The sequence below is a fragment of the Halyomorpha halys genome, unplaced genomic scaffold, assembly GCF_000696795.3.
Source record: "Halyomorpha halys isolate HHAL.00 unplaced genomic scaffold, Hhal_1.1 Scaffold803.1, whole genome shotgun sequence".
NCBI classification, from domain to species: domain Eukaryota; kingdom Metazoa; phylum Arthropoda; class Insecta; order Hemiptera; family Pentatomidae; genus Halyomorpha; species Halyomorpha halys.
The window spans coordinates 459,636-484,329 of NW_027115654.1; the positions used below are offsets into that span (position 1 = coordinate 459,636).

The 24,694-nt window shown below is 31.5% G+C and overlaps 2 protein-coding genes across 3 annotated transcripts in view; one reads left to right on the forward strand and one right to left on the reverse strand.

Moving 5' to 3' along the window:
- Positions 1–24,694, reverse strand: part of lin-52 (DREAM core complex component lin-52) — a 50,859-nt gene that overhangs the window by 17,062 nt on the left and 9,103 nt on the right. The gene's annotated exons all lie outside the window — the stretch shown is intronic.
- Positions 4,981–24,694, forward strand: part of mlt (tubulin folding cofactor E like protein mlt) — a 146,778-nt gene continuing 127,064 nt past the window's right edge. For both annotated transcript variants that reach the window (XM_014429482.2, XM_014429486.2), the window contains exon 1: positions 4,981–5,070. The gene's annotated coding sequence lies outside the window, so the exon portion shown is untranslated. The remainder of the gene's footprint in view (positions 5,071–24,694) is intronic.

Consider the following 24,694-nt stretch of genomic DNA (forward strand, 5'->3'; position numbering starts at 1 on the left):
GGAGGATTATCAGTGATTGTTAAGGATGAAAGATTAAGAATTAATGGGTTATGATGGTTAAGCAGTTTGGAATGAAAAGACGCATATCTGTTTTGGGTCAAATCTGCAACGAATAGGATGTTAAGGTCTTTGTGAATGAGTTTATTTGTAACGTAATAAGGAGCATCAAGGATTTTAAGTAGTATTTTGGATTGTAACGATTGGATGCGGGGAAATAAAATATAAATATTATTTTTAGACCTGAAGATAAAATGGTGTCCAATAATCAACATGTAACGCACAGTCATATCATCGCTTGAGTTTTGATAGCTTGTGACTACGAAACATAACCAAATACCATTTTTAAAAAAATAAGGATTAATGATTCATTCTAAGGACATTTCGAAGGAATTCTTCAAGTCTCAAGTATTAAAAAATAGGTATACTACTTTTTGAAATGTCCCAAAGGGATTCAGGTTCAATTATTTTATATCAGAGTAAAATATTCTATCATTCAGAGCACAAATAATATATATTGTTCTTTGGAAGTGCAGGTGTTTTAAGAATTTTCAGTGTCTCTGCATCTGTCGCAACTATGGTTATAAAGACCGAAATCCATAAATCAAAGTAAAATTATATATATTTCATAACGATTATAAACAACAAATGATAGAATGAGTCTCAACTGATGTGAGCACGGATAAATATGATTTGAAGAAATGCATACATTTTAATGGTTTGATGATGAGCAAATCCCTCAAGCATTGAACGAAATGACTGTCAGGGGATGCAAACGGTGATAAAAATATATCTCACTCCATTTTGTTGCACTTTATTTTGAATACAGTGTTTTGAAAGTTTCTCCAAGACTCATTAATGTCAAACAACTGGGGATTTTCACGTATTACGGAACGGTTTTCAAAGATCGGTGGCGGGTCCGAAATTTTCTGAGGGGTGCAGCTATGTTCCATTCATTCTTCATTTCTTAATAGAAAATATCAGTTTAAAGAAATATGGATAGTTTAAACAACTTAAATTTTTAAATACAATTTACTTTTTCAATTTAGGGCATAATAATAAAGACGTCTATTGTATTATATGAAATAGATAAAAGTTTTCATGAAAAAAATAATTGTTTCACTTTCTAGAGGGGCCGCCTTCCAGGATATGGAGCAGGATCCGCTAGTGCATTAAACATTCATTATGTTTATAATACAATCTCGTGGCAAACAATTGTTTTTCATAGATATTATGAATTGATTATAATGCAATGGTTTACTGCAGCTATACTTGCTATGAGCACTCCAATTCATTTTGGCATGTCTGCTTTAGAGCAAACTGGATACATTTAAATACTATCTTAACTTCGTTTTTATAAATCTCTCATTCATCTTCTTTTAGTGTATACACATTAACAATTAAAAATATCAATAACTTCCAATACTTAATACTACAATGCGTAATATGAGTGAAGTTTATATATTGACTTTTTCTGTTGAACTAATGAAAAACCCGACAATTACTGCTTTCATTTTTGGAATGTCTTAGGTTGTAGAAGAATGTTTGGCAATTAATAATATTTCAAAACATTTAGGTCATCTTACATCTTGTAATGGTATAGGGTCATCAGCCTTATATCATACCGCCGACCTAGGAACTATGTGAAATATAAATCATTCCAATTACAAATCGTAATAATTCACAACAGTTAAATGCACAATAATTGAAGGACTCACTTGTAAAGTGAATTTAACTGTTTAACTAAACAAAAAGACTTCTTCAGCTAAAAAAGCTTCTATCTGATTTAATATGACTGGTTCTAGCTATGAGGATAGCAATAAATTAGTCCTTAATTTTCCCAAAGGTAGTACGGTTATTTTCTTATCCCTGTTGATGTTTGAAAAAATATTAGTTATATTTCTTAAAATTAGTGCAGAAACATAGGAGAACTTTGGGTCAAATTTATCGCGCGGTTATCAAACAATGTTTATTTATATTTTAAATATTCATAAACCGGTAATGGACCATGAAATATACAGGGACAAGCACTAACTGGTGAGATTGACTCACTTTTTTACTAGATTCTTTGTAGACAATGTGGTCAGCAGTTAATGTGACAGTGCTATAAAACATGTTGAAATATATCTCAGTTTTAGGGTCATGGAAACAAATTATTTACATAAAGCAGTGCAAATTTTAGATTGCGCAGGCGCGTAGGAAGAAAACTGACCAGTTTAAATGGTAATTAGTTGTATATTACGAGGTATAGGTGGAGAATGTCCTCATTAATACTTCAGATTATTAATTATACGTTTCGTTCCTTAAGAAAAGATTTGGGAGTGTTTGTTTTCTTTAAACTCATTAGTTTTCCAATTATTTTCCTAGCAACATTTTGTTATACCTATAATACGATACGAATAGAACCGATTTTTAAGTACAACTTTAAAGGGCAAGATAGAATATTATCGCCGATTTTAACAACTTCAATTAAATTAAGAGAAAAAGATTCTTCTTCTTATTATTTCTATATTATCAGATCAGCCCGGTGGGACTTACATGGCTATTTTAACATTTTGTTAAATAATGAATAAAGATCAATTATAAACAAAAAATAAATAAATAAAACTAATAATAGTTAAGTATATAAATAATAAAAGAGAAAATAAAAAACAAAAGAAATGATATTTAAAGAATTAATGAAATAAATAATTGATTCTAACTGAAAATATAACGAAATAAAGAATGAAAAAAAAAACATAAATAATAATAACTCTAAAAATATAAATAGATTAACATAGAGCTTATAGCTGGACATCTAGCATCAGCCTGGGCTTCAGTCTTCGACATGTGGTTAAATTGCCTGCGTTGTACGTCACTCCTGCTGCTAGTGAAATTTAGTAAATCATTATTTGATGAAACCATCTATCGATTCTACTTCTAGTTCTCGATGTAGTTGGCTATTTCTTCTAAACCAGAGGAAATATACTGCGATTCTCAGGATCTTATATTGGATTGATTGCAATTTTTTTCTTTTCGTACAGGATGCCACTCCCCAAACTTCACACTCGTACATCAATATGGCCTTAATATTGTTTGGCGGATAAAGATGGTTTTATCTCGTTTTAATCAAGAATGTCTATTGATGATAGGATACAGAATTACTAATCTTGTATAGGTTAATTGGATATTGATATGGTAATTCCAAGTAAGGCAACAATTTAGACGAAAGCTTCACAGGCTGGACTCCATTGCGTTTCTTTACCTTTGAGAATCTGTACAAGTTTTTCTGATGGCGTCTAAGGTAAATATTTGTAAAGTGCATTTATCAATACTGAGACTTATCATTCATTTGGTAAAATACTGTAAGAGACCGATCATAATGTCACTATGTTGCGGGAAAAAAATCTGCGTCGTTAGCAACATAACTATGGAGGTATGTGTGGACTGTATGATAAACATTGAGATTATAATCCTTTAAAAATTTGTGTTGTGGATCTATCGAATTCAATATTTGGTGTCACTTTTCCCAATGATTTTTCAAAAGATAATGGCAATTGTTTTGAAGTCCGATGTGAAGACAATAGGTTTAATATTCGAAAGATTTGACGAAATTACAATGAAATGAGTCAAGAGTTTGGAGTAAAGGCCGAATTATTAATATCATAATTTTAAATCATTTACCAGAAATTCTTACTGGTTGCAAAGCTTTTTTTCACGCCCTCCTTAAGATAAATTACGATTTGTTCAATATCTTTGCACTAGCGCTCCAAAATATGCACAAGTGAATGAAGACTACAAGATTTACATTTGTGAAGGATATGGTAAGGCACTCGAATTAAAATCTGATCGGAAGTGATTCAAGGCATGTTTGGTCACATATTTTATGCAATAAGAATACAAGCTGAACATGTAGTAACCTGTGCAATATGATAATAATGCTCAGAACTGAAACAGACTGGAAAGAATTAGCAAATATTGGTTCGATTGAACGCCATTTAGCAGCCGAATCCCTTGATAAAAAGGTATACTGCAGTGAATTCCATTTTAGTTGCGATACTACTACCAGCACGAAAAACCAAAAAATCGGTTTCCCTGAAGCCACTTTACCACCAATCCTAATTTGTTTCAAAAAATGTATTTCTGCATTGGAAAATAAGAAAAATGATGTTAATCACTATCCCGAAGATCAGTTAAAAAAAAAGAACTTCCAATTTTGCAGGAAATTTAAGGTTGGGGTGTTTTCGATTCTAATATCGGTATTTTGTTTTAGATCAAATATTGGGACTCGATGTGCCGAAAAATCGATATTTTTATCGACATATCGAATAACTAAACATATCACTGGTATTATATCATTGGACTATTATATCATTGGACACAATATGAAAACAAAAAACGACACTAATCAAGGTTTTTTTGGCTCAAGTCCTCGATTGAGAACCCAGAGTGGGAATGTCAAGGTTCATTTCTCGGGGCCACCGCGAAATAAATATTGACCAACCCAGGTGAGAATCGAACCCACAACCTTCTGAACCAAGCGCTCTAGGATCCTCGCCCCAGCCCGCTCAGGTTTCAGGTCCTCCACTAATCATGGTTGTCATGATGCCGGGGGAGACTTGGCAAGCATCCGAAAAAAATTTCATTTTCCAAATACGGAGAGAAGCTGGTGAATTTTGTCGAGCTAATCAGCCTTAATACTTTTCCATACAACAAAATTTTAATTATTTGAAAAAACGAATCAAAACAAGAACGTAACCAAAGCGATAGGACGCAGAACGACACAGAAGAAAGCAAAGCACTAAATCATCGAATACTGACAACTTTAGTTTATGGTGGTTTAGAACTTATCTTCTTATATTATTTTTATCAAATTATAATTAACTACTTGTTTTGCTTGTTGTCCTGTCATTTCTCTCATGATTTTTATAACTAAGAAGACGCGAACTGAAGAGCAAATAGTGAGCGCAGTTGCATGCCCCCACCATCATTCTGTTACTGCGGCAACCATTCGGCGCGCCGCGGCGGCAGTGGCAAGTGTTTGGTGAGTGTGTCTGTGCTGGGGGTCTGCTTCTGGGTCTTCGCTCACATCAGGTAAGTGGCATGTCATTTTTTGTCACTCCATCTTACTACCATTAAGGAAGAGAAAAATACACACTCTAATCATGGTGGAAACATTTTAATTGTAAAATCATTTCATTGAGAAGGGAATAAAATAAAAATGTTTTTTTTACAATCAAAACATGGAGATCCTCGACGTACATCATAATGGTAGATAGTAAATTTATTTATGTAAATACAACGTATGTTTTTGTTATAACCAATGAATAAATTATATCAGCTGTCATTAATCTACAATCAGTAAAAGTTAAGTATAAACTGAAAGACTAACTTGAGATCATAACTAAAGTATTAAACATTTTAGGAAACAAAAAAAAAAAAATTGAACTACCCATCATCAAACTCGTGACACGCTAATAAACTTTTATCTTGGATAGAATATACCTCAATAGCTTGGAACGTCGAGGAACATGTGACCAATGTAGTATTGGAATATGTATTCAACAACAAAAACTTATTTTATTTGATAATTTCATTTTCATCAAATAATTTCAGTAAGTTATTGAGTAAGTTGGGTATGTAATTTCATCATTACCAAGGCAACATATATGAATAATTGTTAGGTAAATGAACTTCTAGGCTCGGCAAAGACTAGGAGAAAACATCAGCTGTAAATGTTAATTTCTTGTGATTTCTTTTTTCATTACCAATCAAGTTCTACTACTTCATGTCAGGTATGAAGTATCATCTCATCAGCTTAGATTACAGAACTCAATTAATTGCAGGATTCCCATATTACCCGTAATTAGCTCACTTTATTACTATTGCAAATTTCATTACATAGATACCTTTTTTTCTATTGCGATGAATGCAAAAACCAATTGCTGGATTTTGAATTTCTTCAGCTGTTATGAAGACCGTTATGTGAAGTGACACCTACACATATAGTGACGTAAGTTTTCGCGCGCTTTTTGAGCGAGGACGTTTGAGATAGAAAACCAGACGCGAAACAGAAGTAGAAAGTCCACAATTTTCGAGTAAAGTTCATATTTCAATTTAAATGTCGGTTTAGAAAGAAAATTTAAATATAGTTCATAAAATATTACTTAAGTTAAGTACAAATTTGTTCTTGTAGTATGATAATCATACTAGAGTCTTTTCTTGATTTATTATTCTGCAGTTTACCCAAAAAAATTTTGAGCCAAATGAATTAAATTTGAATCAACAAATACATTTTAAACAAAAAACCCTAGATCTATCTCTCATTAAATATACTTACTTTCAACTAGAGTTGAATAAATCAGTAAGGCATAATGTAATGTAATAAAATAATCATGCATTAATGTCTAAGTTAAAGAAAATTTTAAAATGTTTTTTCATGCAAAAAACAGATAGTTTCGTTTAATTTTTTATTCATTTATATCGCTGCAACAAATAAAACTGCCCAAAAATTAGATGGTTAGATTATAAAATGGATATCTATAAAATTATATTAGTTAATTATCAATTAGGACACATCAATAGAAGCTTAAAAATCACATTCGGTTACAGCAGGATAGCACAAAAATGCATCTCATCTGTTATTATGACAAACGAAATTGATGGGTTTTGAAGAATAGATTTTTTGAATCAGCTACAAAAAATTATTCATTTTTACAATTGGAAATATCATTGTACCATTGTATCATATTTTGATTTGATAAGATCAGACATTTTCCGGACAGTAGTTGTTTAGTATTTAGGAGTGCCCTTGGAAATAATGTATATGTGCTGTTCAAGCGATGAACAGCTTAGTTAATTAGTTGATAGCTATATTTAAAATAACTCTCTGTTGAGTCTCGGAGAAACCAAACTGGAAAATGCCAACTGATATTTGGTATTCGACGACCATGGATTATTATGTATTTGGAGAACTATCGGAACTAGCGGGTTGATGATGACTTTGAACTGGTCTCATGTTGCCAACCATGATTATAATTTTTTCTGATTACTGCCTTATTAAGAGGAATAAGCGTAAGATTAAAATTTCCACCTGGATTTCTTTTTCATTTACGATTATAGATGCTTCGTCACTTTCCTTGGCCATCCTCAATTTTATATTCTATATTTTTATATTTCATATTACGTGCCGATTCTCTTCTCGTATCACATCAATTCGAAACGAAGAACTACAGACAGTCAACATATAAGGATAAAATAATACACCTTTTTAAATGTTTTAGGTAAACAAATCGATCGGACTTTTCTTTGATGGTCTTGTAATTTGAGGAATAAGCCTTTAAGAAATCTAGGTGTAATATAAGAGTTGAAATAGTCTTTGGTGACTCTCGAGGTAAAAGAAAGTGTGGATGGCCCAGATACTGGGGTTAGAAAAAGAGGATGAGCTGTGCAGAGGAACAGTGGATGTGCGATTCGCTGCGGGTTGTTCGGAACCTCTGGAATTTTTTCACTAGTATTGATTGACGTTGTAAATAATGTAATACACTCCACATCAACACCTACCAATAAATAATTACGGGCATAACCGAGCACGGGTGTTAATATCCTTTTTAAGCCCGAACCAGCTCTGGTGAAACCTGAACTAAAGGAAGAAAAATATCTTGTATAAAATCTGAAATGAGCTTATTTACTCTGTGTACTTGTGGACATTTGTACGATTAAGATATTTGAGAAAAAATATCGTATGTTTGGGACTCTGTGTTTCGGTAAATTTGAGGTTAAAGTATTTTAGTGGATTTTGTATTATATTTATATTGTATATGTAAAGACCGAAAAAATGATAATACTAGAATAATATAAAGTCTTTTCTGACTCGCACCAAAGCTGAAGAAGTTGAAGAACATCAACAAGTTTTAATTAGAGTTTAAACCCAAACTATAAACACAGGGCAAATAAACTCATGCCAGGTTTTATGCAAGATATTTTTCTTCTCACAGTTTAATTTAGCTCAGGTTTCACTAGGGAGCTAGTTCGGGCCTAAGAAGGGTATTGATACCCGGGTTCGGTTATCCCGTGATTATTTATGGTTCAGCGTTGATGTGGAATGTATCACATTATTTACAACGTCAGTCAATGCTTGTGAAAAACGTACCAAAAACTCAAATATTCACGATATGCACAGGAGATTGTATGAATGTTTTAATCAAAGGTAATTTCATTCCTCAAGTACAAATAAAGCATGCAGTAAAATTCCATCATACATAACTTGGCATATCTTAAAAAAAGTTTATCCTACCTCTTTGCCATTTGCCGCAAATGCAATACTTGTACAAATGCTAAGGAAATAACTAACGCCGATATCCATACGCTTGTAACTTTTGTCGGCTGTTTAATTCGATTTACTACTACGATTTACTAATATATTCATTATAAAAAAGAACGAAATAGGGATAGGTGAAATGGAAAGAAACTTATGTATTAGTAAAGTGGTGGTAGGAGATAATAGTTCATGGATATAGTATTACATAACCTATAATTTCTATTTTCGTTTTAGAATTTTTATCAGATATTTGTTAAGTTAATCACCGAAACATACAATGTCTTTATAAACTTATATTTGGGTTGTGTTAAATAAAAAATAGACCCTCTGAAGTTAATTGACAAGATTTGAATAAAGGTATTTACTACGAATTCATAGAATTTTAGTAACCTTAAACTAGAGTTAATTATTGAAATTATTTAATTAATTAAAACAGGAAGAGCACAAATATTTGTCAACTAGAAGCTCTAAAACAATGCTAACTGAACACAAATGTGTGGATGCAGCACAAGTGGTCTTTGATTTGTGTATAAAAACCGACCCTCAACGGGTCGACTGCAAATTCAGGTTAACTTGTACCAGCCGAACTAAATACCTCATCTACACGCTTGCGCATGCTCAACTTTGTCATAGTTTGGCATAATTGTAGATGCTATCTTTACAGTTTGAGTATTAAATCCAACCTAAATATCTGAAAACCGAATGTTCTCGCTTCTTTCCAAATCATTTTTAGAAACGAACGAAACGATCATTTATCAGAACACAGTTTCCTACCAATGGTTGCTTCTGGTTTGATGACCATCTAAGAAGGAAAAACATTATTATTCGACAAAATTATTTAAAAATATTTACAAATCGGATTTCGTGTCCGAGATTGTATCGTATTTCCATCCGGTAATTATAAGGTTATGGATTGATTTGAATATATAATTCATTGTCATACACAACCTTTACAGCTAGCTGACTTTTTATAACTGTGTAGCTATAGCTTATGTAGAAATGACATCAATAATAATGGTATTTCCACAACAAATTTTATCATAGTAATCTTAATGCACAAAAGCATAACAATTTATAAAACTTCGCGATTAGACTTGGTATTGTGTCGATAGTCCAAGAGCATCTCTAGGACTGAAGTTTGTAAGAAGGAATGGCCTCTCATCCAGATGTCAGAAGCCGATATAAATCTGGAAGGCAGTGGCTGGAGGGCGATGACTTGAGATCTGTCAGCTGGATAATGAGGCGATCAACTACTCCAGTTATGTGGTTTCATTCTTTCTCTCACATTGTCACGTCTCGTTTGCCAGTGGAAATAAAACGTCATACTTAAGTGGTAGCAATGGGTAAAGCACTTGTTCATATTCGTTCAGATTAGAATTTAGTTAAAGAACGGGTAAACTACTCGAAAGTTTTAGCTATATCTTTTCGATTAAATCTGTTGATATTGTGAGTATAATAAAACGTAAGCTTAGTTTTTCGTATGGGATTGTAAAAACTATTTTTATTGTCGAATATTAGGCACAACTAAGAATTTTAAGTAATACTGCTGAAAGGCTTTTTTCAGGCCATATAATTAACATTCGATATAAATGAATGAAAATAAAATAAAAATTATAGTTAAATTAAAATAAACAATTTAAACACGATTTTTTTTAAACAAAATTTATTTTATTATAAATCATAAACTTAATTATATTATATTTATAAACTTAAACAAATCTTCATCGCATAAAAAGATAAATGTTATAAAAAATCCAAGGTATAAAAACTCGAAAGTTATAAAAGTAAGAAAGGTATAAAAAACATTACGGCACGCCCCCCGAAGTGCATTTTCGTTGCAGTTCTTATTTTGTCATAAACAATTCTTTAATCCTTTGGCTATCGAGTGGTATAATTAAATTTTGAATGTGAACGATTCATTTGGAGCCACAATGCCAAACTGTATCACTATATTTTTTTATCTTTGTTTTTTTGGATTACCTATACTGCGGTAGCGAATTCATGCTTTGAAATAAAAATTTTAAATTTAAGATACAAAAATATAAATATTTTTATTGAAAATATTTTAATCTGATTTGAAATCAATGGATCGCCATTCATTGATTCATTTAATGTTAGAAAAAATGCTTTACACCTTGTGCATACTTATGATGTGTTTTGGGTGCCCCTATAAGAGAAGAATAAACATTAAGGTTTCTCTCAGAAGAAGAAAATGAAAGTTGAAAAAAACGAAGCTATAGGTTCAGGGATGGCAAACCGCATTTGAGATAATGAACCATGTTTACTTTAATCTGGATATTAAAAATAAATGGTATACGCATGTGAAAGTGAAAGTATATATAATAAAACGTTGACTCAGGGGAGTGACGAAATAGTATGTCTTAATAAAATTTGTTCTTTAATTAAACTTTATTTCAATCAAGACTTTATTGGGTTAGAGAGTGAAAGATATTACTGCAGAAATAAGATGTACTATAGAAGATAAAACCTATGATTTAGGTTAATTAACTAAGAATATGAGAGAATTGGCTTCTTTTTATTTTTTAGATTATAAAATCTGAAATTGAATTTTCCAGATCGGAATAGTATCTTGGAATAATACTAAACGCTTTATATGGTATGTAATGGTTTCGATTCCAGCAGTAAAATATGATATATATGGTTGGGCGAGTCGGTTTAAATAAATACTTAAAGTTTGAAATTAAGGATGTTGATCAGAAAATAAAGTTTGTTTTAGTCTTAGAGCAACACTCCGTCGCCCTAGAACGACCAACGCTGTAAGTTTAATCCCGGAAAGCAGTAATATTTATTTCAAAGAATATCTGGTTAGAAGATTGGCGACCTGTTGTAAACCCTTAGGGGTTTAGATGGATTCTAAAAAAAACGGAACCATACAAACACGAGTTAGTTTTCAACAACAAAATACATCTAAATAGAAAAGATCTAAGCGATTATTTACAATTCATAAAACATAGGACTGATATCTGTTTAAATCGTAGTGCCAAACTTTTCAATATGATAAACTAAAAAACCGTAAATCATTCATGAATTACTTGAAACAGCTTTTATATTCACTATAAAGTAATACTTTCCCAAGTAATAAGTAATGAATTTAAAGAACGTCATGGTTGTGTGCGTCTCTACATTTAGTGTATAATACTTCTAGGGCAGTTCCAACATTTTGTTTAATGTTAAGACTAGGTTCGTAAAGGTACTTTTTAATTAGTTAAAGAACATTTATTTGCTTAGTTTATTGACAAAACCCTATTGCTCAAATGTTAGTTTAGAGTTGATTAATGATTCAATATATGTTTAGAGTTTTCGTATTTTAGCATAGTATACAGACATATTCAATCGTTTAAACATTAGCCGATTGTGTTTGAATTGTATCTTAAACTGGTTAAGATTTTAAAACCCTAAAAGTATTCCCCCGTATTATATAAAAGATAAATTAATAAATAAAAAATTAGAAATTTAAAAAAACAAATTCCGCTACCTTGGACTACATCTGGACAAACGACAAACCAGGAATCCTCACACAAGACTGAAAAGACAGGAAACTGCACGTCAATTTCGACTGATACACAGCACTTACTAGTAGTTTGTCTAAACAAACGGTCCAAACTTCCAATTCATTACAAAAGACTGATTTTCATGACAATTATAAGGCCTATCTGGACATACGGCGTTGAGCTTTGGGGCTCCACTAAACCTTCGAATTCCTCTCGTATCCAATCCTTACAATCCAAAATCCTAAATGCTCCCTACTTTGTCACAAATAAAATCATCCACAAAGAACTCAATGTTCCATTTGTAACCGATCTAGCTCGAACCAGATGTCAATCCTTCCATTATATACTCCCTAACCACTCAAACCCATTAGTTTCTAATCTTGCTTCCTCTTTTATTCCGGACAATCCTCCGAGGCGTCTGAAAAGAAGATAGCCTCGAGACCTTATATTTTAAAAATGTTTTTAGAGTGCTACCATTGGGTAGTTTCTCTACATGCTTGTACCATACCACTATGATTTCCTCAAATCTACTTGATGTATGGACAGTTGTAAATATCAATAAATAAATTTAATAAAAAAAAAAAAAAAAATTTTTATTGTTTATTCTTTAATATCTAAACTCCTCATCAGCATATTCGATATTTTACATTCTTGGTCGATTTTTTATAACGTTATTGTTTATTGACAAACATTTTATGAAATATTTGCCTAGTTTCACCATTAAAAATTAAAAATAATTAAAAAGATCAACTGTTGAGTGAAGATTCTTAAATATTGTTTACGAATTCATTATATTTAATTTGATTGAAACATAAAAATCTTAAATACTATTATGATTAGCAAATAAATATTTTTTTAACAAATCAGATAGTCCAGCCCGTGTTGCAGGAGCTTGTCGAAAAGATCTCATGATACTCGTTTCAGAAGTGCAACAAATACAACCTTATGTGAAAGGGTATCTTCAAAGTATAGAGTGTGTGGCTTAGCGTAAGAATTCTCGAAATGCGCCTCACGTCAACAGGATAAATATTTATGAATATGAAAGTTTCAGTAACTTTGACTAAAATCGAATTGAATCTGGCAATCATAGTATAAAAATTAACCTAGCTTGAGGTAGCTAAGGTTTCGAGAGCGTTGGATTCTATCTTAAGGAACGTACGTGTTTGCTTAGGAAGAAAAAAGCTTGCCAAAGCCTCTGACCTAGAAACTATTTTTGACGGTACTACAGATTGCCAGAATAGAACGACTGGAAACTGTTTTTTTTTCCATTAGGAGAGGCTCTGGTAAGGAATAATCTACTGTTCTAGCTTGCTGTTTTAACAGACGTCATCATTGAAATAAATAATTAACGTATTTAATTTGTTCAGAATTAAACATGAACAGACATTTCTTATCAACAGAACATGAAGGGACTCTCTCTTTGAATTAGGCTAAATGTTGGAATGTTTCCTCGAAATCATTCCATTAGTTCGAAAGTACCACCGAGTAGCTTACATTAATATTACTCAGGATTTTGTTGGGAGCAGTAAAATAATGATCTAAATCAGAAAAATAGTTTTATTTACTAGTTATGGAATAACGAGCTGGAAGGAATTAATAGGATGTAAGATCAGAAATCACATAAAAATGAAATAAATATTTATGTACGAATAAAAACAATTCTTATTTTATGTTATTGTATTATAGCAGTAAAAGGGTTATATATTTTACAAATAATATAAAAAGCAGATGTCATATTTCACAATGAATAGGTCGAAAAAAAAAGAGTTATATGTATCAGTTTATTTATTATTTATCAAGGCGGCGATCATGGAATAATAAATTGAGGAAGACTCGGGTCTTTCTCCCTGACTCAGAGAACAGCTTTTCTTAATCTCATCCAAGACCTTGGATATCTAGTTCCTACTCGATACGTTCCAAATATAGAAAATCAACAGAACTGACGTCCGTTACATACTGTAGCCTGGTTTTCCTAACTTTATTCCAAAGAAGTAGGTCTTTTCTTTGGTCTAATAATTTTGCATTCTGTCTGCTGAGCATTTCCATTGATAAAGTCTAATAGATAAGTTAAGCTTAAACGTTAAGTTATAGGTACAAACTTCCAAAACATTCCAATTCCTTTATTTAATTCCAGAAGCACACTATTTATGGTAATATATGCACATGTGAAACATCTCCATCAGAATATGGTCATAATTGGATTGGCCTGGATGCATTTTAATAACTTGGTTGGAAATGAAAAGGAACTCGATGAAATGAAAAAGTTAATAGCTTATTATTATTTAATGATTATCAACAGTTTTAAGATTGTAGTGATGTATCAACTGGAAATGAACATAGCCATTAAATTATAAAATAAATACAAAGCAGCCGATCCCTTATATTAAGCAACCAAGGAACTGTGTGAAACTTACCTTGTCTAACTTCATGTCTTACCGGTGTTGTTTCCGGTTCTGACTATTAAAGAAATGTATTAAGCTCATGATATATCACCCTTGTTCATATATTTCTATCTACAGGCATAATATAATAATTATTAGCTATTTTATCTTAGTCAGTGATGTCAGATCGGGTTGTAGAATTTTAATTTTGGGTTTATATTATTCAGTTTAACATTATTTGTTTCAACTTAACATTTACCAATCACTAGTAGCTTATATATATATCATTCCATTAATTTGAGTTTTTTATTTTGTAAATAAAATAAGTGAACAACCCATAAAAGGGTTAGGGATACTGGTTGTGGATACTAGATACTGGTTGAGTTCAATCATAGTGGTATTTTGGTGTTCCTTTCATGGTATTCATCGCTAGGAGTATTGTCAGCAATATAATCACATCACCTCATTTATCCCAGAAATATTTTCAATGATCAATCTAGGGCTGAGTGTGCCCGAGGAGTGTCTAACAAAATTTGCTCTAAAATACTGAAAAATGAGTATGAAATCCAAGATTCGAATCAAGGCGGCGGGCCACCAGTAATAATTCCATGAGATTCATCTTATCCCTTCTAATTGTGTTTAATTGCCAAAAAACTTCAACCAACAACTGTTATACTATTAAAATTTAAAAGGAAAAATTAAATAAAGATTTCTCTTAATTAATTAAAAAATAAATTATTACAATAAATAATGTTTTTAGCGTGTTTCGCATGGCTTCGTGCGCCCCTAGGTGTCTAGTGTACTTATCTGATCCTGCCAACAAGGCAGAGCACCCAGCTAAGCAACTCTTTTAGTTATAGAAACCTGTATCATGTATATCACCTTCGCGGTTGAAGCATTGAGGTTCAAGGCGAGAGCCTAGCCATTCATGTCTTTTGTGAGGAACAGATAATTTTATGCATTTCTCAAATGTTCGAAACTTGGTATAGGGATCAGCCCTCTACAACCTAGTTCCAGAAGAAGAAAAATAGAGCGCTGGCACAGAAGAAGGCCGTGATCGAGAATTGAGGACATAAAATAAATATGATTTCTTGAAAACAGTGTTAGTATTGAATCACTTATTGTTGTTATATTTCTTATAAATAATTAAAATAAAAAATGAATCTCCTTGGTACACTAGGCACTAAATCCAAAATCAAAATCCGGTAGAGTGTGTACCCCCACTAAACTCTTTCCGAATCCCTTATGACACTTAGGGTACCACTGATTTAGTATATACCAGAAACTAAAAAAAACATTAACACTAATTAACCAATATTAATTAGGCAATGGTTGATTCATCTTAATTATAAAGTAAAATTAAGAAACGTTTAGTTAATAATGAAGAACACACACACAAAGAATCCTATGCAGAAGCTTATCTCCAGCGGTAGTAAATGGATAGCGAAGAGTCCTATTTTCAGTTGCAAAGAACTATTAGTTTTATCGGGCAGAGAACAAACTGGGGTGCTTTTCTATCCCAACGGTTTCCAACTCATTCGACACGGCCTGATGTGGCAACAAGATACTACCGTCCGCGGTGGACGGGGTTGCAAGAGGCTTCGCAATCAACCGTGGCTTTCTTTTCTAGCCGTTGGCAACCCTAGGGCGCCTAGTAACACTACAGTTCAGTGAATATTGGACAACTACAGCACTATGGAAATCCCTCACTCAATCCATAGTATTCTTATTCATTAATGCTTCATCAGTTTGACAATGGTTGAGAAATCAGCTCAACAGTTTATGTGTAAACAGAGACTACTAACTTTCGCCATGTTTTTTTTTTCCGAATAGTTTGAAACATCTATTAGTTAAAAACCGCTACACAGTAAAGGCACAAAGTAACTGGAAAACAAGAGCGATTTATCAACGATTACATAAAAAAAGACCCAATAATAATTAAGAAGAATCATATCATTCACCTATATTTCAATTATATCGATTGACATAACACTTGTCAACCAATGGATAAAGAATATAATATAAAAATGAAAATTTTTTTTAAAAATTAATTAGAAATGGAATACAAATTAATAAAGCAGATCTGTGAATTTAATATATTTCTACATTTTTTTTGGATCTCCATTAATAATTTTATTTTTCACATTCTTATAAAAGTTATAGGTTGAGTTGCGATTTAGTTGAGATAAGGCTTCAAACAATAGATTGTTGGTCAGATATCTATTCTATATATCTACTTGAACCTTCAACTAAATGATGAATAGAGTTATCAAAGGTAACTTCATAAATATTGATAGTTTTTTTGTACATTATAAGTCACTGTATAATTTTTAAGCATTCCGAATAGATTATTATCTGTATTCCTTTAGTAGAAATAAAATATGTTGAAGTAAATGATTTTTCAAAAACCTCCAAGAAGCCGTAAGCTATTGGCAAAATCATCCTTATTTGAACTTCTCTTTAAATAATAACATGATCTTAAAATAATTAGTACAAGAAAACAGGAATGAGTTAATGAAGGGTTGCAAGCGGTTGGATGGTAATATAAGGTGACTATTATATTACTAACCAAACGAAATGTATTTTATTTTAGAAATTGGAAAAGCCATATTTTATTGTTTGATTATCTTCCATATTTTATTGAATGTACCATAGTAGTAAACTGTATTATTATATCCTGTAAATATCAATAATTTAATTTATTGATATTTAAAACTGTATTAAAAATATATTACTAGTTAAAATCATCTGAATTGTATTATAATGGCATGATACAGTCTTGTGGGGAATCTACTCATTGATAGAACTCCTGTAAAGGATTTATTTAAAATTTAAATCTAGGATTTCTGATCGCAACAACTATGTTTCAAAGAACACTGAATGGTGCCAGTGTAAAAATAAATGTATTTTTTCCTTAATAACTAACTCATTACTTAAAATATTTATTTAGAAAATTTTATATCGCCTAGACTTGAAACAGTTAATGTTGAAACAGTCTCTTTTAACTGTCCTTCGACTCCAAGGCATGAAGGGACGCGACCTTTTGAAAGCGGATATTGCACTTTTCACACAGTCCGTTTTTTAACAAAAGATAAATGAGAAGGCCTATGCTCTAGTTTGTGTGTGAACAGTTTACAGTATACTGACACAAATTACACCCATACGCCTGTTTGTGTGTGCATATACAAATACACAGTGTTTTACATGAGGAGGACTAGTTCTCCAAATACGCTATAACCCTCTTGATCAATTAAAAAAATTAAATACAAAGTAGAATTTACAAACAAAGATTAAAAACAATTCCAAACTAATATTACTGTTTGCAGTAGTAATCCACTTAGGAATATGTTGGATATACGCAAATATATATGAAAAAGTAAAACTAGTAAAAAAATAATAATAGGTATTTGTATTGTTACAAAAAGTATGTTTTGACCCGACCTTAATCTCAATACTTTGCTTGAAAAGTGTCATCTAAGGATAAAAAAATATGTGCCACTATTCGAACAAAGCTGCGATATCTCTTGGAAATTAAAAGTAAACCGTTTAAATGCTCAATATGATCAGATGAGGCAACGTGTACAAAATACCCAAAATCGTATCTTGAGGAAATTATTAATTTATATTCTTCATTATTTAATTTGGTTTGATTGGAATGATCGTCTAACGAAGTGATTTTTCCCATTTATCCTTTACCCTCTTACAGGAAATTCATCGTAAATTCCGCATTTTATGACAAAAGTTGAAAAATATTCAGTACTGTAGAAATTTGGATTTTCTTTATGTGGAAGAAAAACGTGATTTTCATGGAAAATTATATCTCGACAAAGGAAGGTGAGATTGGTGGCATTGAAGCATTTTGTAAACCTCAATGACTGATATTATTTTTTTGTTAGATAAGTAGGTCATATTGTGTGTTAATTTGAAATTCTATTGTATTTTATATTTTTGTTTCATAAAAATAATCTTCTGTCATATATTACTCATTTTATTATTATACTTATCGTAAACAATCTATAGAATTCAGACCTACTTAAATTATCAACCTCTGACACAAATTGAGATGGGAAGAAATTGTGTGTTAATTTGTAATATTATTGTATTTTATATTTCATTTTCATAAATATGATATTTTGCAATTACAAACGGTTTATTAATTTTATTATGCTCGTTGTTATAATTTTTTTCCACTTGAAATTGACTCCTTCTCTTTTATTTTACCTAAACATCACAGTAAAATGAAAAAAACAAAAAACAAAAAAAATCTTGATTTAAATTTTTTCCGTCTTAATTCACGATGTGACCCGTGGATTGATGGTAGCAAAATGCAATCTATTACAGGTAAATGATTTAGATGAAACGATCACACTGTGGCAGAGGTTAGCGGGAGCACAAAACCACTTTCAGGTACTAGTTTTCGTTTTTACAGATTAGCTGAAATTCGTGTGGGGCTATTAAGAAACTTTCTACAAATAATTGCAAGATTATCCTTCTCTCAGGCCTCACTTTAATAATCTCCAATAACCTTATCTGAAATGAAGGAAAACAATATTAGTTCACGGAAACTAAACTTCTTGACCTAATATCAGATCCTCGAGCTTTTCTCCAAATAAATTTTTCTAATGTTATTTAATTTGGTTTCAATTTCTTCGTTACTTAATTTCAATCCCATTGCAGGAAGGAAATGTCAGGTTTGGAATTATCAGTGCAGTGTCCTCAATATAAATTCCCGTTGTGCTAGGCACAAACACTGAACTAATTTTGCCGAGATACCAGATCTCAGTTTCCATTATTTGCCACTTATTTTCATAAATTAGTGCTATTTTAATTTTTTGATTTGATATTTTTTTAAAAATATTATGACGCCTTGTTTATTATTGTAATTGAAGACATGAGCGGATAAAGGAGTTGTGTTACGGACATATGAATGATAAAAAATGTCTTGCTTCGAATTTTTATAAGTCATTGAATCAATTACTCGACACAGAAAACCAAAAAATTAAAATGAAATTTTTCGGAAATTTGTTAATTTCCAAGAGTAACTTATATAAACCATGACCTCAATATGTATAAGTAAATATTAAATATACGTATTCAGGCTGAAACAACTTGCATAAATAACAAAGTTCCTATTTAAAAGAAAAACTAAATATTTATAAGAAGAACTGGATCGAGTTTATTTACATGCAGAAGGCTCATGTTTCTATACACACCCCAGAAAGCAAAATAGCCTGCAGAACAGTGTTGCCGCTCGCCAATAACAAATCCTCCAACATTAACCTCTGACATCCTCGTACATTCTCATACCCACTCTCATTGAGGAATCGTACAAATATTATGAAAAATTAGTTTAGATTACATATTTCCTTAGTAAAAAAACATAATTCAACCATCGATGGAATGTCGAATAATATCGAGTTGTAAAATAAGTTCGTAGCGTTCTTTACTGGTGATTTCAATAAAACCTTCAGATTATTGTAAATATTTTTAATCAATTATATATGACACATTTTGATCTATTACATGTTGCCATCTTTCAGGTAATTTTTTAATTCCGTTCTCCCAGAATTTCTCAAATTTTTGTGCAATGAACCCCTCTATGTGCGTTTTGCAGTCCTCGAGCGAATTAAATTGTTTCCCGTTAAGAGAGGTTTGAAGGGCCCGAAATAAGTGAAAATCTTTTGGGGCAAGGTCTGGTGATTAGGGTGGGTGAGGAATCACATCCCAGTTAAACTCCAATACTGTCTAGTAACAGTATTTCTTTACAAAGTACTGAACCCCTGGCCCTTCATGAGTTGTAGTGGTATAGATTTAAATTTTTTTAATCATTTCGTTTCAGGAGGGAATCGCTAATGGATATGCGGTCCAATATATTCTTTTCCGTCAAATTGTGAGGAACCCATATATCGAGAAAAATATCCCGCAGGCTCCAAATGATTCTAGACCCTTGCATGAGATATGTTAAGCGTTTTTGCGATATCGTGTACCGTAGAGTGAGGGTTGTCTGTGACCAATGCTTGAATTTGGTCATCACCAATAGTTGAAGGACGACCCGAGCGCTCAGCGTCTTCCAAGTCAAAATTTCCGGTTCAGAAACGAGCAAACCGATTACGGACAGTGCTTTATCTTAAGACATCATCGCCATACACACTGCAACTTTTGTTAACCGTCTATGCAGCGGATTTCCCTTATCGGAAATAAAAAATCATTAAATGACGAAAATGAATTTTTTTCTCTTCCATTCTGAGGAAGCAAAATACCACTTAAAGATAAAGAATCATATCTTAAGAATTATATTGAGGAAATATGTATGTAGCAGAAGAGTCTATAGAGCAAAAATTATGCCTCTTACAATTCTTAAGGATTCTGAGGCGCTGTCTATTCATTTATCCATGAATTGTCAGTGTAGGATCCTGGTATTCGAATATTGGATCAAAAAGATCTGATATTAACTTAACAAATAAAACAGTATATCTTTGCTGTAAAAAAAAGGTTATAGTTAATGAAGAACAGCTTTTTATGGAGTAAATAATGGAATGATAAAACGTTTACATGGTACGACATGGTACGGGAAGCAGATGGCTGCTCTGCACCACCGGCTGACATCCACGGCCTCGTGGCAGTGGGCACCTGACAACTAAACTCTATCAGTACTAGTATAAATTACTACTAACCAAGAGAATCAGATATTGAGATTAATTTTACATGTAACGCGATCCATACTAATTATTTTGTTGGCATACTCTTTAGATTCTAATCTGGGGATGAATTTAAGTCAAAATTTTATCTTGTTCAAATATTTTTGATTAGTAGTTCTTAAGTGGTAGTGGATCTTAGGCACCTCTATAGCCTTTCCAAATTGAGTTAAGGGCCTGAGATCTTGTATATTGGCACAAAAAATGTTTTATTAAAAAGGCAGTCGTTAAAAAAATTATTAAAAAAATCAATTCCGGATTGTTGTGCAATTTAATCTTATAAATAAAGAAAATCCTAAAAAATATCCTCTAATTTAAATGTGAATTAACAGGAACTGGTCGATAACAATATTTCCATATCATCAAACATACGCAAATATCAAAAGATTTTGTAATATTACAACAGGTTTATAACATAAATTGTATCTTATCACATTCATAATATTTAGAGAAGTTCAAAACACTTCCTCTGCTTAATTAATCGTCCAATATAAGGATATCTAGTGTACACTTTCATCAACGTGTCAAATCTTGCTTTAATAGGCTATCAATATTTTTATGAAAATATATTTTTATATAATTTATATTTTTCCTTAATGTATATTATATGTTACAATCAGTTAATTTTGAAGTAAACTGAAATTATTTTAAGGTAAGTAATGTGTTATTTTCTGGAAGAAGAAACTCGTCAATTCTAAATTATTATAAAGGGTATAAAGTACAAACTATATTGGCCAATTACAATTTTACACTACTTTATAAAATAAAGACATCCCTCCATGGATAACTATCCAAATATTTTGATAACTTGTTAAAGCCGAATTCATATTTCAACAAAATGAACAATTAAATTGAGAAATAAAATAATTGTTTATTAAAATTTGTGTTTCATTGAATGTGATTTAGCTGAAACAAGTATCCGCGATTTTTTGGTTCGGTTTAATGACGTGGAAGATCGTCTTTTTTCATTCTTTTTTTTTTCTAACTAGCCTGTTTGTTTTTTACAAATAAATTTTTCTAAGGTAAAGAACAATGTTAAGCGATATCTGAGTCCCAAAAATTCTTTTTTTAATGTTTAAGTATATTTCTTCCGGGGGATGTCAAGATAAATTTTTTAGACAGGCAGAAATTGTCCGTGTAGGGTAAAGGTAGTCATTTTATATCGCTACTTTAACATGTTGCTATTAGCATTTTATATCGCCACGAGATTTCTTCCATTTCTTTTTTACGTTATTGAAGGCCTATCACGTATGAACAAAATAAAACTTTCCATACTAACTTGACCATAAGTTATTTATTACAAGGAAATGTGACAAATGTTATTTTAAACAAGTGGTTTTTCTTAAATACGATATGATCATTTTTGTTGCTGCATATGTAGGCCAATATCCAGAAGCTAGAAGCTCGAATTCATGAGAACAGACGTCACGTACGACACGACGTTCCTCGAAATTGTTTTCTCTGTCACGAAGGATATTATCTTAGAGAAAACTATTTAACATCAGCTGGGATACTGGCTGCATCACCAAATAGGGGACAATTCATCCGTGCAGGAAAAATTGAAAGCTTTGTCGAGATAGAATATTTCGAGAAAGTTCCACTAAACCCGGAACGAATAAAAATACATTATTATAGTAATGCTATATAAAAAGAACTTTTTGATGCATCTTAAAGTTCATTGTCTCTTTTATTTAACCTATTCTCTGAGGTTTTATAAAATGTCTATTTCAATAAATTTTAAACTACAACAAAATATTTTTATGAGGACTGAGCTCCTCTCATTATAAAGTATGAAGTTTCCTATACTCCTTCCACCAAGGGTGTAGTGGTACAAGCTTTTTTATTTGTGGAAGAAGGTTTAGCGGTTCAGCTGGAATCATTTTGTACCTTACTTTCGCTTATCCAAGTTTTAATTACTTTTGCCATACATATTGTATTTATCCATTTCTTGAATATAATTTTTTAAATATGTACTTTTTTCGAAGATATATATTTGTAAAATAGAGAAATAATTAAAAATTAAATAAAAAATAAATATGGTATATATACTGTGATAATGGTATGTATAACTGGTAAAATTATTTAAGTGATATAGAAGTCCCAAAGGTTTTGAATGGAGGGATAGGTGAATGTGGTAAAAACTGTGTGTTTTATCAGTTCTTTACTTGTTCCTCGAACATTAAAAGTTTTGGTGAAATGAGTTCTATACAAAAATAATTTCATTAAAATTCCAACAAAATTTTTGATATAACATTTTTTCTAAGAAATTTGGTTTCTGTGATTTGGAGGGAAAAATGCTATGCTATCGTATTGACTCTAAAATGTTAGTAGATATTTTATTGTAAAAATCAGCTGAATGCATACCTCAAAAACTACTATGTTTATAGAAACACTAAACCCAATAACTTTCGAAAAATAAGAAGAAAAGTAATCAATTTCACGGTTTATGACCACATCCCCTCTCTCCCCCGACAAAACTACTAACCCCCTACTGAAACCCACAGGAATTCTTTGCACTGTATTGGTGCTTCTAAAAATATTAAACAGGTCACCATTTAATGTTTTTAATAAAATTAATTAAAGTAAAGTAGCTACTTGAATCGGCAAATACATATTAGCTTCAGAAATGAATATCATACAAAATCAAAGTTCATTAAATTTCTCAAAAAAGTGTTGTTAATTTTTTTTCCTGTTAACACAGTAGTTTTGTTGGGGGAGAGAGCATGAAGAAGAGGTGGATATAGTCACAAACCGTGAAATTAATTACTTTTCTTCTTATTTTTCGAAAGTTATTGGGTATAGTGTTTCTATAAACATATTAGTTTTGAGGTATGCAGTCAGCTGAGTTTTACAATAAAATATCTACTAACATTTTAGAGTCAATATGAAAGCATGCGATTGATCGGTAATTTTTCCCTCCATATCTCAGAAACTACATTGGTTAAGGATATACAATCACATCAGGTGAAAATTTTATATACATCAATTTTGTTAGATGTTTTTCTCCCAAATCCCTAATTTCCTTGGTATAAACCATAAACTGATGAAGTATACGCTTTTTACCCCTTCCATTTCTTCCCATATATATACACATGACGGCCAGTTCCGTGGTACTTTTAAGAACATAATGTTCTGGTGGCATTAGACAAGGTAAGGGAAGTCGCTATTTTATTTTTTGATTGTTTTGGTTTTGATCTTTTTTTTTTTTTATTTCTTTAGACTTATGTGCCGAACAGCAAAATAATAATAGTAGGTAATTCAGATCAAAGACTATAATAAAAAAGAAGGTGAATATAAAATTACAAAAAAAAAAAAAAAAAAAGAATCATTTAATAAAGGTTTCCTGGCCTTTTATAAACCTAAGTGATGACCTAACTCAAGATACATGAGCACACCTGCTTCACACCTGCAGCTTCCACTCCTACGAAAGTTTAGTTCACCAATAATCCTCAACTAACAGCGCTAATGTTTAATAATTACTGGATGTTCAACTGCATGAAGGACCTGTTCGTTTAACTGGATATAGTAAGTCTTTGGCAATATATTTACAATTATTAAATCATGATAAATAATATATCTTATTTCGTTCAGATTTTCCTGGGACTTTTCGCAGTGAAGTCGACAAGTAAAAAAAAGTTTTCAAGGAAAATTTTAGAGAAAAAAAATACTTTGAAAGATAGGTAATGTCTGACCAATGAATAATACATCATAAAACAAAATGAAGTTTACTAAATAATTCAAAACACTATCCAAAATTATAGTCTCAAAACATTTATTTCATTCACACGTCCAACGTTTCGGCCAATTCGG